Below are 14,859 nucleotides of genomic sequence, written 5' to 3'. Positions count from 1 at the left end.
TAGGTCGGGCAGAGTCTATGGAGAGGAATAAACAGTCAATGTTTCGGGTTGAGACCTTCATCAACAGTGGAAAATAAAAAGGAAAGTGTGGGGGAGACGAAAGAGGACACACTGGCAGGTGACAGGTGAGACCAGGTGAGGGGAAAGGTGGGTGGGTGGAGGAGGAGAGATGAAGTGAGAAGCTGGAAGGGGATGGGTAGAAAAGGTGAAGGGCCTGAAGAACAAATCTATTGGGAGAGGAGAGTGGACCATGGGAGAAAGGGAAGGGGGAGGGAGATGGGAGCAGATGTTCTCAGGGAAATGTATGGCAGAAATGTGGCAAATGTTCAGGGGATATTTGCGTGGAGTTCTGCATAGATACGTTCCAATGAGACAGGGAAAGGATGGTAGGGTACAGAAACCGTGGTGTACAAAGGCTGTTGTAAATCTAGTCAAGAAGAAAAGAAAAGCTTACAAAAAGGTTCAAAAAACTAGGTAATGATAGAGATCTACATTATAAGACTAGCAGGAAGGAGCTTAAGAATGAAATTAGGAGAGCCAGAAGGAACCATGAGAAGGCCTTAGCAGACAAGATTAAGGAAAACCCCAAGGCATTCTACAAGTATGTGAAGAGCAAGAGGATAAGACGTGAGAGAATAGGACCAATCAAGTGTGACAGTGGAAAAGTGTGTATGGAACCGGAGGAAATAGCAGAGGTATTTAATGAAAACTTTGCTTCAGCATTTACTACAGAAAAGGATCTTGGCGATTGTAAGGATGACTTACAGTGGACTGAAAAGCTTGAACATGTAGATATTAAGAAAAAGGATGTGCTGGAGCTTTCGGAAAGCATCAAGTTGGATAAGTCTCTGGGACCAGGCGAGATGTACCCCAGGTAACTGTGGGAGGTGAGGAAGAAGATTGCTGAGCCTCTGGCGATGATCTTTGCATCATCAATGGGGACGGGGGAGGTTCCAGAGGATTAGAGGGTTGCAGATGTTGTTCCCTTATTCAAGAAAGAGAGTAGAGATAGCCCAGGAAATTATAAACCAGTGAGTCTTACTTCAGTGGTTGGTAAGTTGATGGAGAAGATCCTGAGAGGCAGGATTTATGAACATTTGGAGAGGTATAATATGATTAGGAATAGTCAGCATGGCTTTGTCAAGGGCAGGTCGTACCTTAAGAGCCTGATTTGAGGATGTGGCTAAATACACTGGTGAAAGTAGAGCAGTAGATGTAGCGTATATAGACTTTAACAAGGCATTTGATAAGGTACCCCATGCAAGGCATATTGAGAAAGTAAGGAGACATGAGATCCAAGGGGACATTGCTTTCTGGATCCAGAACTGGCTTGCCCACAGAAGGCAAAGAGTGGTTGTAGACAGGTCATATTCTGCATGGAGTTTCAGTCACCAGTGGGGTGCCTCAGGGATCTGTTCTGGGACCCGTACTCTTCGTGATTTTTATAAATGACATGGATGAGGAAGTGGAGGTATGGTTTAGTAAGTTGCTGATGACACAAAGGTTGGGGGTGTTGTGGATAGTGTTGAGGGCTGTCAGAGGTTACAGCAGGACATTGATAGGATGCAAGACTGGGCTGAGAAGCGGCAGATGGAGTTCAACCCAGATAAGTGTGAAGTGGTTCATTTTGATAGGTCAAATATGATGGCAGAATATAGTATTAATGGTCAGGCTCTTGGCACTGTGGAGGATCAGAGGGATCTTGGGGTCCGAGTCCATAGGACACTCAAAGCTGCCACTCAGATTGACTCTGTGGTTAAGAAGGCATATGGTGCATCTGCCTTCATTAACCATGGGATTGAGTTTAGGAGCCGAAAGGTAACGTTGCAGCTCTATAGGACCCTGGTCAGACCCCACTTGGAGTACTGTGCTCAGTTCTGGTTGCCTCACTACAGAAGGATGTGGAAACCATAGAAAGGGTGCAGAGGAGATTTACAAGGATGTTGCCTGGTTTAGGGAGCATGCCTGATGAGAATAGGTTAAGTGAACTCGGCCTTTTCTCCTTGGAGCGACGGAGGATGAGAGGTACCTGATAGAGGTGTATAAGATGATGAGAGGCATTGGTTGTGTGGATAGTCAGAGGCTTTTTCCCAGCGCTGAAATGGCTAACATGAGAGGACACAGGTTTAAGGTGCTGGGGAGTAGGTACAGAGGAGATGTCAGAAGTAAGTTTTTTACTCAGAGAGTGGTGAGTGCGTGGAATGGGCTGCCGGCAACGGTAGTGAAGGTGGATACGATAGGGTCTTTTAAGAGACTCTTGGATAGGTACATGGAGTTTAGAAAAATATAGGGCTATATGTAAGCCTAGTAATTTCTAAGGTAAGGACATGTTCGGCACAACTTTGTGGGCCAAAGGGCCGGTATTGTGCTGTAGGTTTTCTATGTTTCTGTGAAGGCTCAGCAACACCTTTATGTCACATGCCAGTGTTAATAAATCTGATTCCGAATCTGACATGCTCAGGAGGATGGAGAAAATTGGCATGTCCCCGTCAACACTTAGAGCACTCTGTCCAGATACATCACAACTTGGTACAGTAAGTGCTCTGCACTTGACTACAACTAACAGCAGAGAGTTGTTGCCATGGCTCAGCACAGCACAGGGACCAGCCTCGCCTCCATGGACCCTCTCTACTGTTACTGCTGTCTCAGTAAAGCAGGCAGTTTTATTAAAGCCCACACTATCCCGGACATTCTGTCTTCTGCCCGCTCCCAATGGGCAGAAAATACAAAATCCTGAAAGCATATACCACCATTATCGAGGACAGCTCCTATCCCGGTGCTAAAAGACTATGGACTGGCTCCCGAGTACAATGAATTGGACTCTTGACCTCACAGTCTACCTTGTTCTGAACGTGCCTCACTGCCTGTCTACACTGCACTTTCTCTGTAGCTGTTCCACTTCATTCTGCTGTCTGTCATTGTTTTACCTTGTTGCACCCCAATGCACAGTGGAATGAGCTGATCTGTACGAAGTGTGCAAGACTAGTCTTTTCACTGTGTCTCAGTACCTGTGACAATAATAAACCAATTCCAGTTCAGCCAAGATTCAGAGAAAATACTGTGGAACGCATTGCGTCAGCCTGTCAGTGAAAATGAGCTATACCTGGTGGAAGCTGTCTCTGAAAACTCTGAAAGCTCTCGGGCTCAGCCATCGCTTAATGAGATTGTGGATATTTTAATAAATTATTTTGCTCCACCACTACAAAATCTTGTGTTTGCTCTGTGCACACAGACACCCGGAGAAATGATGAATCAGAATCCTTGCCAGTTTGAGAGGCCTCTTGCATCAATGTCACTTTGGGCTATTTCTAGATCACATATTGTGGGATCATTTCATCAATTTTGTCACCAACAAACATCAAACAGAACTTTACTTTCAAACAGTCTGGTGAACTGGCACGTGACAACTCTCAGGTGTTAACAACGAATTCAACAATATCAGATAACTAACCATTCAGTTTTGTATCAGACCTGCCTGTTCTGATGTGTCAGGACCCAGGCTGAGAGAATCACTGGGGTCTCCCTCAGCCCTATTTGTGACATTTTCTGTGAACTTTGCAGGCAAAGGGCCCAAAGCATAGTTGTGAATCCCTACCATCCATCCCACAATCTCTTTGACCCACTACTGTCAGGAAGGAGGTACAGGTGACCGGGTAACAGTGAGATGGAAGAATACCCTCCCACCACTGAGGTCTCGTCACTAGGACAGCGAGCTGGTTACTGTTTGCTGATTACCTGTGCTGCACACTACATGCATTTTGAATTATATTTGTTAACTTATTTGTGATAATATTTTGGTTTATGTGCTGTGTGTGACATATGTATTGTGGGCGCACAATTGTAGTTTTGTTTGTTGTATATCTGTACAGTCAGATGGGAATGAACTTGACCTGGAGCCTGTAATGGAGGAGTGGGGGAAAGGGGGCTTGTTTTGCTCCCTGTGGTGGTATTGCTGAACATTGTGGACATGTTACGCTAACGCTGGAAATGTGTGGTGATACTTTGTGGGCTGCCCTCAGCACACCCAGAGGTGTGTTGGTTATTAACGCAAATGACACAATTCACTGAACGTTTTGATGCCCGTGGCCTGGATGAGAATGTTGATGGGTGCGTTAGTAAGTTTGCAGACAATACAAAGATTGGTGGTTGGCACAGAAGGCTGGCAAAAAATACAATGGGAAGTAGATGAGTTGCAGATGTGGGTGGAGAAATGGCAGATGGAGTTTAACCCGGTCAAATGTGACGTGTTGCACCTTGGTAGGGCAAAAAGGGACAGAACATGGTTAACAGCAAGACCCTTAACAGTGTTGATGAGCAGAGGAAACTTTTGGTCCAAGTTCTCAGCTCCCTACAAGCTGCTATACAGGTTGATAGAGGGTTAAGAAGGTATACGGCATGCTTACCTTTTGAAACAACATCCATATCCTTTCATTTTCCTCACATTGACGTCTCCTGGAAGTTCCCAAGTCTCTACCACCATACCAAGCAGTACATTCCTGCCATGCACCACTCTCTGTGTAAAACAACTTGCCCCTCACATCTCCTTTGAAATTGCCCTCTCTGGAATTAGATATTTCAACAATAATGGTGGAGGGGAAGAAGCTGTTCCTAAAACATTGAGTGTGTGTCTTCAGGCTCCTGTGCCTCCTCCCTGATGGTAGCAATGAGAAGAGGGCACGTCCTGGGTGATAGGGGTCCCTGATGATGGATGCCACCTTTTTGAGGCATCGCCTTTTGACGATGTCCTGGAGGCTGGTGCCCATGTTGGAGCTGGCTGAGTTTACAACTTTCTGCAGCTTTTTCCAATCCTGTGCAGTAGCCCCTCCATTCCAGACGGTGATGCGGCCAGTTGGAATGCTCTCCACGGTATATCTGTAGAAGTTTGTGAGTCTTTGGTGACATACCAAATCTCCTCAAACTCCTAATAAAATATGGCCACTGTTGTGCCTTCTTTGTAACTGCATCGATATGTTGGGCCCAGGGTGTTGACGCCCAGGAAATTGAAACTGCTCACCCTTTCCATTTCTGATCCCTCTACGAGGACCAGTGTGCGTTCCCTCGTCTTACCCTTCCTGAACTCGAACTCCACAATCAGCTCTTCGGTCTTACTGACGTTGAGTGCCAGGTTGTTGCTGCGACACCACTCCACTAGCTGATCTATCTCGCTCCTGTACGGCTCCCTGTCACCATGTGAAATTCTGGCAACAATAGTTGTGTCTTGTTGAAACACCTTGTTAATGAGGTCAGAGGAGAATGACCAGATTGGTTCAAGCTGACAGGACCTTAAAGCCATAAGACATAGGACCAGAAGTCGGCCATTCAGCCCGTTGAGTCTGCTCCTCCACCCCACCAGGGTCAAGAGGTTATTGGTGCTGGTTTACTATTGTCACGTGTACCAATTACAGTGAAAAGCTTGCCTTGAAAACTGTTAACACAGATCAGACCATTTCACAGTACATTGAGGTAGAACAGGGTAAAACAATAACAGAATGTAGAATAAAGATTTTGACACAGAAAGTGGTGAGTGTGTGGAGAGTGGGGAAGAGGTGGTGGTAGAGGCAGAAATATTAGGGACATTTAAGAAACTCTTAGACACATGGATAACAGAAAAAAAGGAGGCCAATGTAAGAGGAAAGGTTAGATTCATCTGAGAGCAGGTTAAAAGGTCAGCACAACATCGTGGGCCAAAGGACCCGGACTGTACTGTGACATTCTATCATCTCTGTTCTACATTCTAAAGTGTGACAGCTACAGAGAAACAATGGCATAGATTGTGAAGTCAAGAGTCCATCTTATAATACCAGGGAACCATTATAACAGCAGAGTAGCAGGTGTCCTTGACCCTGGTGGTACGTGCTTTGTGGCTTTTGTATCGTCTGCCCGATGGGAGAGAGGAAATTAGAGAATATCCGGGGTAGATTGGGATTTTGATAATGCTCCATAGTTGCCTGTGGCAACAAATTCCACAGATTCACCAGCCTCGGGCTAGAGACCTTCCTCCTCATCTCTATTCTAGGTAAATGTCCCTCTATTCTGAATCTGTGTCATCTGGTCTTAGACTTCCCCACTATAGGAAACATCTTTTCAACTTCGACTCTATCTAAGCTTTTCAACATTCAACAGGTTTCAATGAGATTCCCCCGCATTCTTCTAAATTCAAGCTAGTAAAGGCCCAGAGCCATCAATCATTCCTCATGTGATAAGCATTTCATTCCTGGAATCATTTTCATGAACTTCCTCTGAAACTTCTCAAATGCTGACAGGTCCTTCCTTAAATAAGGGGCCCAAACCTGCTCACATTACTCCAAGTGAGGCCTCACCAGAGCTTTATAAAGTTTCAACATTACATCCTTGCTTTTAGGAACAAGAACCAATCAAGGACGGGCATTATTCAAGACAAGGACGGGAACATACTCTTTAAGAATGACAAGGTGGAAAGTAGATGGATGGAATACATTAGGGAATTGTACTACGATGCTAGAAATGATCAAGTGAGTGAGGAGAACACGGAAGGTCAGAAATTTTGGTAGCGGAAGTAAGAGCAGCCATTGGAAAGTTAAAAACTGGTAAAGCTTGTGGTGTAGATGGTATTACAGCCGAAATGTTGAAATGTCTTGGTGACTCGGAGGTTGAGGAGATCACGAGGCTTTGCAATACAATCTACTCAACAGGAAAGCGGCTAACAGATTTTGTGGTGTCAGAGTTTGTCACGATCCCAAAGAAAAATAGAGCATGAAATGCTCAGACTTTAGAACTATGAGTCTTATAAGTCATGCCTCCAAGATCTTGTTATTAATACTTCTAAGCAGAATAAAAAGGACAGTTCTTAATGAAATTAATGAGTGCCAGAGCCGATTTATACCGGGTAAGGGTACCCGTGAAGGGATTCTCAATTTGCAAATGATTGTGGAACGAGGTCTAGAAAAAATAAGACATTTACATGTGCTTCCTGGATTACGAAAAAGCTTTTGACCGAGTCAGTCATGAACCGCTGGTCAATTGCCTGAACTCATTGGGGCTGGATGGGAAAGATGTTCGACTGATTGCGAGTCTGTACTGGCATCAGAAGGCAGTAATAAGGACTAGTGCTGGGATTTGAGATCCAAAAAGGGGTTCGCCAGGGCTGCATTATCTCCCCTTTATTATTTAACATTTACTCAGAGGTAATCTTCAGCGTGTCGAGTGATGAAGCTGATGTCCAAATTAGTGGAGTGACGATGAACAACTTGTCCACAAACCCATCAATTCCATTATCCAAATCATTGACTTACAATGTAAAAACAAGCGGTCCCAAGACCAACACCTGTGGAACACCACTAGTAACTGACAGCCAACCAGAAAATGCTCCCTTTATTCCCAGTCTTTCCTTCCTGTCAATATGCCAATGCTCTATCCGTGCTGGTACATTTCCTGTAATCCCATGGGCTCTTAGTTTTTTAAGCAGCCTCATGTGCAACAATTTATCAAAGGCCTTCTGAAAATCCAAGTACACAATATCCACTGATTCTCCTTTGTCTATCTTGCTAGCTATTTCTTGAAAGAATTCCAACAGATTTGTCAGGCAAGATTTTCCCTTGAGGAAACTATGCAGACCACGGCCTATTTCGTCATGTGCCTCCAAGTACCCTGAAACCTCATCCTTAACAATCGACTCCAGTATCTTCCCAACCACTGAGGTCAGACTAACTATCCTATGACTTCCTTCCTTCCGCCTCTCTCCCTTCTTGAAGAGTGGAGTGACACTTACAATTTTCCAGTTCTCTGGAACTATTCCAGAATCTAGTGATTCTAGGAAGATCATTACTAATGCCTCCACAATCTTCTCAGCCACCTCTTTCAGAACCCTAGGGTGTACATGCTCTGATCCAGGTGACTTATCTACCTTCAGACCTTTCAGTTTCCCAAACACATTCTTCCTAGCAATAATAACTGCCCTCACTTCTGCCCCTGACACTCTCAAACATCCAGCATACTGCTCGTCTTCCACAGTGAAGACTGATGCAAAATACTTAAACAGTTCTTCCACCATTTCCTTGACCGCTTTACTAACTCTGCAGCATCATTTTCTAGCAGTCCAATATCTACGCTCACCTTTCTTTTACTTCTTATATAACTAAAAAAACTTTTGGTATCCTCTTTGATATTGGTGGCCTTTGAACCTTTGAACCTTCTGTTGGTTTTAAAATATTTGCAATCCTCTAACTTGCCACTAATTTTTGCTCTATTATATGTCCTCTCTTGGGCTTTTATGTTGGTTCTCACTTCCTTGTCAGACACGGTTGCATCATCCTGCCTTTTGAAAACTTCTCCTTTTGGATATATCAATCCTTCACCTTCCGAATTGCTCCCAGAATCTCCAGCCATTGATGCTCTGTGGTCAATCCTGCTATGTCTTCTTCCAATCGACCTTGGTCAGCTGCTCTCTCATGCCTGGGTAATTCCCCGCACTCCTCCATAGTGATAATTGATCTGACTTTAGCTTCTCCTCTCAAATTTCAGGGTGAATTCTATCATACTATGATCACTGAACCCTAATAGTTCCTTTATCTGAAGCTCTAATCCAATCCAGAATACCTGCTGCCCCTGGAGGGCTCAATCAGACTGCGCTCTGACAAGCCATCTCGTAGGGATTCTAGAAATTCTGTGTCTTGGGATCCAGCACCAGCCTGATTGTCCCAATTTACCTGCATATTGAAACCTCCCATGACTATCACTCCAGGAGCCAATCAGCACTGGGAGTAGCACAGATTAGATTAGATTATGAGGACACGCAGTCCTCTTTTATTGTCATTTAGTAATGCATGCATTAAGAAATGATACAATATTCCTCCAGTGTGATATCATAAGAACACAGGACAGACCAAGACTGAAAAACTAACAAAAAACATATAATTATAACATATAGTTACAACAGTGCAACAATACCATAACTTGATGAAGAACAGGCCATGGGCACAGTAAAAAATTTCAAAGTCTCTCGAAAGTCCCACATCTCACGCAGACAGGAGGAGGAAGAGAAACTCTCCCTGCCATGCCCGACCACAGTCCGACTCTGAGTTGTCCGATCAGCCCTCCGACACCGAGTACTGAGCACCATCTCTATCCAAACGATTCGACCTCAGTCTCGGTCGCCAGCGGCAGGCAAAACCAGGGATTTTGGGGCTTTCCCTCCGTAAGATTCTCGATCGCCCAGTAACAGCGGCAGCGAACCAGCATTTCAGAAATTTCTCCAGATGTTCCTCTGTGCTTTCACGTCTGTCTCCATCAAATCAGAATTGTCCATGGCCCCTATTTAACAGAAACGATATCATTTTCACCGGAGGGCTGCGTAGGCGCGTGCGCCATGCTGCCATCTTCTCCTCCCGCTCAGAGAGGAGTAAATAAAAGTTCTGAGGGGACAAGCAGAGCGGCCATTGTTGGGAGTGGGCTAGTAGTGAGAGTGGGAGGATCAGACTTTGGCTCACATGAGGCGTTGGCTCTGGATAAGTTGTCCGAGTAAGTTTTTGTTAAGTTTCTCTTTTTTCTGACTGTGTAAATGGCCATTGTGTGTTCTTCATGCCGGATGTTAGAGTCCTGGGAGACCCAGAGCCTCCAGGGGACTACATCAGTGTGAAGTGCATCTGGCTGCAGCTCCATGAAGACCACGTTAGGGATCTGGAGCAGCAGCTGGATGACCTTCAGCTTGTATGGGAGAGTGAGGAGATAATTAATCAGAATTACAGTGAAGTAGTCATTCCTAAGTTGCAGGAGGCAGGTGGCTGGGTGACTGTCAGGAGAAGGAATGGGATGGTGAATAGGCAGTTAATGCAGAGTACCCCTGTGGCCATTCCCCTCAACAGTAAGTATACCGTTTTGGATACTATTGTGGGGGATGACCTCCCTGGGGAATGCCACAGAGAGCTGGTTACTGGCACTGATATAAGTCTGTGCTGCAGAGGGGAAAGAGAGAGAAGAGGGATGGTAGTTTAGGGGACTCAATAGTCAAAGGAACAGACAGGAGATTCTGTGGGTGTGAACGGGACACCCAGATGGTACGTTGCCTCCCAGGTGCCAGGGTCAGGGATGTCTCAGATCACATCCACAACATTCTGGAGAGGGAGAGAGAGCAGCCAGATGTCTTGGTACATATTGGTACCAATGACAAAGGAAGGAAAAGCAAAGAGTTCCTGAAAAGAGAATTTAGAGAGCCAGGTAGAAAGCTAAGAAGCAGGACCTCCACGGGTAGTAACTTCTGGATTGCTGCCTGTGCCACTCACCAGTGAAGGTAGAAACAGGATGATTTGGCAGATAAATGCGTGGCTGAGAAGCTGGTGCAGGGGGCAGGGCTTCAGGTTCTTGGATCATTGGGATCTCCTCAGGAGATAAGACCGGCTGAAAAGTAACAGGTTGCACCTGAACCTGAGGGGGACCAAATTTGTCTTGGGCAGGCTTGTAGAGCTGTTGAGGAGGGTTTAAACTAATTTTGTAAAGGGATGGCAACCAGAGTGAAGGGACTCAAGGTAGGACGGATAGTAAAAAAGCAAAGATAGCATCTTGTATGACAATCAGGAAGGGCAGGCAGATGATAGGACAAAATTGCAGCCTGCAGGGTGAGTATCAGTCCATTAGGGATAAAAAATCAGAAAGGATAACAGATACAGCACTCAATGTGTTATATCTCAATGCACGGAGTATAAGAAGTAAGGCGGATGACCTTGTTGCACTATTACAGATTGTTGGGTGTGATGTTGTGGCCGTCACTGAGTCGTGGCTGAAGGATGGTTGTAGTTGGGAGCTGAATGTCCAAGGTTACACGTGTTATCGGAGGGATAGGAAGGTAGGCAGAGGGGGTGGTGTGGCTCTGCTGGTAAAGAATGGCATCAAATCAGTAGAAAGATGTGACAGATGTTAGATCATGGTGGGTTGAGTTAAGAAGCTGTAAGGGTAAAAGGACGCTGATGGCAGTTATATACAGGCCTCCCAACAGTAACTAGGATGTGGGCTACAGATTGCAATGAGAAATAGAAAAGGCATGTCAAAAGGGTAATATTATGATGGTCGTGAGAGATTTTAACATGTAGGTAGATTGGGAAGAACAGGTTGGTAATAGATCTCGAGAGAGTGAGTTTGTTGAATGCCTATGAGATGGCTTTTTAAGAGCATTTTCACGTTGCGCCTACTAGGGGATCAACTGTACTGGATTGGTTGTTATGGAATGAACCGGAAGCAATTAGGGAGTTTAAGGTAAAGGAATCCTTAGGAGACAGTGATCACAATATGATTGAGTTCAACTTGAAATTTGATATACAAAAAGTAAAGTCTGATGTAGCAGTATTTCAGTGGGGTAAGGGAAATTACAGTGGTATGAGAGAGGAGTTGGCCAAAGTAAATTGGAAGGAGCTGCTGGCAGGGATGTCAGCAGAGCAGCAATGGCGTGCGTTTCTGGGAAAAATGAGAAAGGTGCAGGATAGATGTATTCCAAAAATGAAGGAATACTCAAATGGCAAAATAGTACAACCATGGCTGACAAGGGAAGTCAAAGCTAATGTAAAAGGAAAAGAGAGGGCACATAGCAAAGCAAAAATTAGCAGGAACATGGAGGATTGGGAAACATTCAAAAACCTACAGGAAACAACTAAAAGAATCATCAGGAGGGAGAAGGTGAAATATAAAAACAAGCTAGCAAACAATCTTAAGGTGGATAGAAAAAGATATTCCAAGTATTTAAAAATTAAAAGAGAGACGAGAGTGGATAAGAGGACCATTAGAAAATCAGGCCGGGAAAATAATAACGAGACACGAGGATTTGGCAAGTGAACTAAGTGCGTATTTTGAATCAGTCCAATAAATTTCTTACCTTTACCTACAATGATTCTATACCTTCCAACCCTATGTCACCTCTTACTAATGATTTGATTTTTTACCAGAAGAGCCTCACCACGCTCCTTGCCTTCCTGCCCATCCTTTCGATACAATGGTTTTAGTGGAATCTCGGAAACGGGTGACAAGTGTATTTCAAATCTTTCTTCTTTCTAGTTTGAATAGAGCCCAAGGTTATTCTCTGATCAAACACAGTTCAAACAATGGCAATGATGAATCATTCTTTTCACAATGAACAAGCTGCATGAAAAAGGCATTTGAAAAGCAACAGTGCATTCTTCAATCATTCACAATTCACGTGGCTTTGTTCTAATCGATCCTGAGGACTATAAACCCAGAATAACTTCATCTCCATTCCCTCTTCTTCAATTCCCCACTCTGCCCTCCCTTTCCTCTACCCCTCACCTGCCATAGTCCACTCTCCTCTCATTTCAGGTTCTCATCCCTTTAGCTTTTCCACCCATCGCCCCCCAGCTTCTCATCACATCCCCTTCCCCCACCCACCTGGTCTCACCGATTACCGTTTAGCTTGTCCTCCTTTCCACTTCCACACCACCTTCTGAATCTGGCTTCCTCCCTCTTCCTTTCCAGTCCTAATGAAGGGTCTCAGCCCAAAATGTCGACCGTTTCTTCCTCTCCATAGAAGCTGTCTGACCTGCTGAGTTCCTCCAGCATTTTGTGTGGTAGGAGGCAGAAAGTTAATCAATCTATAACTCAAAGATGATTGATTGATCAGGTGCTTTATAGATATTGGCGAATGACCACAATTGAATAAGAATTTGAGGGAACAGCAGTGGAAAGGGTGTGCAATTTCACGTTCCTGGGTGTCATCATCTCTGAAAATGTATCCTGAACAAATTGATGCAATTACAAAGAAATTATGAGAATGGATACATTTCCTTTGGAGTCTGAGGAGATTTGGTGCGTCACCAAAGATTCAAGCAAATTTCTACAGGTGTGCCATGGTAAGCATTCTGACTGGTCTGGAGGGGCCACTGCACAGGATCAGAAGAAGCTGCAGAAAGTTGTAAACTCTGCCAGATCCATCATGGGCACCGGTCAACTCGGCCTTTTCTCCTTGGAGCGACGGAGGATGAGAGGTGACCTGATAGAGGTGGACGAGATAATGAGAGGCATTGATCGTATGGATAGTCAGAGGCTTTTCCCCAGGACTGAAATTACTAGCACAAGAGGGCACAGCTTTAAGCTGCTTGGAAGTAGGTACAGAGGAGATGTCAGGGGTAAGTTTTTTATGCAGAGAGTGGTGAGTGCGTGGAATGGGCTGCCAGCGACGGTGGTGGAGGCAGATACGATGGGGTCCTTTAAGAGACTCCTGGATGGCTACATGAAGCTCAGAAAAATAGAGGCCTATGGGTAAAGCCTAGGTGGTTCTAAGGTAGGGACATGTTCAGCACAGCTTTGTGGGCCAAAGGGCCTGTATTGTGGCTGTAGGTTTTCTATGTTTTCTATGTATAGCCTCCCAAAAATTGTGGACATCTCCAAAAGGCAATGCCTCAAAAAGGTAGCATCCAGCATTTAGGACCCCCAACACCCAGGACATGCCCTCATCTCATTGTTACCATCAGGGAGGCGGCAGAAGAGCCTGAAGACACACACTTAGTGTTTTAGGAATGGCTTCTTCCTCTCTGCCATCAGATGTCCGAACAGGCCATGACCCGTAAACACTCACCTGCAAAGTGTCAATTCTGTACCAAACTTGAAGGATACCCGACAGCCGTGGCAGGACTTGAATGCTATTCCCTCCTATAAAGTGAAACCAAGCGACAAGTGATGTAAGGATTTCGTTCCCAGCTGAGTTACAGTAAATGCTTTTTCTGCACACTTTGACTGACACAAAACATGGAGGATCCTTCACACACACCAAGAGCACCCGATGACTCTGTGATTTCAGAGCTGAGAGCACCCTTCAGGATAGTATACTCTCCGTGTGAAAAACTTACCCCTGACATTCCCTCGGTAACTATTTCTAAGCACCCAAAAACTATGCTCCCTCGTGTTAGCCATTTCAGCCCTGAGAAAAGGCCTCTGGCTATCCATATGATCAATGCCCCTCATTTCAAGAGGATGAGAATAGAAAAGTGTTCGGTGGGACTAGGTGAGAGTAAGAGTTCAGCATGGACTAGAAGGGCCGGGATGGCCTGTTTCCGTGCTGTAATTGTTATGGTTATATGTAATGTCAAGACTTTACAAAGCACTGGTGAGGCCTCTCTCAGAGTAATGTGAGCAGTTTTGGGCCCCTTATCTTAGAAAGGATGAGCTTAAATTGGAGAGGGTTCAAAGGAGTGAAAATTGTTTGATGGCTCTGGGCCAGTATTCACCGGAATTCAGAAGAATAAAGGGTGACCTCATTGAAACCTATCAAATGATGAAAGTTGCTGATAGAGTGGATGTGGAGAGGATATTTCTGTGATGGGAGAGTCTAAGATCAGAGGACACAGCAATGTCCCAGAATAGAGGGACATCCTTTTAGAACAGAAATGAGGAGGAATTTATTTAGCCAGAGAGTGGTGAATCTATGGAATTCGTTGCTGCAGGCAGCTGTGGAGGCCAAATCTTTACATATATTTCAGGCAGAGGATAGATTCCTAATTGGTGGGGCATGAAGGGATACAGAGAGATGGCAGGAAATTGGGGCTGGGAAGAAAATTGGATCAGCCCTGATGGAATGGCAGAACAGACTCAATGGGACAAATGGCCTAATTCTGCTCCTATATCTTATGGTGTTATGGTCCAAGAGGGCATGTCCTGGATGATGAGGGCCCATAACGGTGCATGCCACCTTCCTGAGACGCCAGCTTTTGAAATTGTCCTTGATGCTGGGGAGACTAGTTTACCTCAAGGTATGATAAGCTAGCTGAAATTAGTATTATTTTTTCTTCAAGCAGCAGTACAGGGGTTTAAAAAATGCAACATTGGAACAGTGAGTCTTGGATTGAATCAGACGTCTTAAACAAAACATAGAACATTGAACAGGGGAAA

At 44.9% G+C, this 14,859-nt stretch overlaps 1 long non-coding RNA gene across 1 annotated transcript; it reads right to left on the bottom strand.

Annotated features, from left to right (window-relative positions):
- Positions 1-8,840: 8,840 nt before the first annotated feature.
- LOC134343828 (uncharacterized) lies at positions 8,841-13,617 on the bottom strand. Its single transcript, XR_010017327.1, has 3 exons — positions 13,550-13,617; positions 11,918-12,011; positions 8,841-9,288 (listed from the first exon to the last, which is right to left on the bottom strand). It is a non-coding gene; the product is annotated as an uncharacterized LOC134343828 (long non-coding RNA).
- Positions 13,618-14,859: the final 1,242 nt, after the last annotated feature.

The sequence above is a fragment of the Mobula hypostoma genome, chromosome 1 (genome assembly GCF_963921235.1).
Source record: "Mobula hypostoma chromosome 1, sMobHyp1.1, whole genome shotgun sequence".
NCBI lineage: Eukaryota > Metazoa > Chordata > Chondrichthyes > Myliobatiformes > Myliobatidae > Mobula > Mobula hypostoma.
This window is presented reverse-complemented; position numbering and strand designations above follow the sequence as displayed.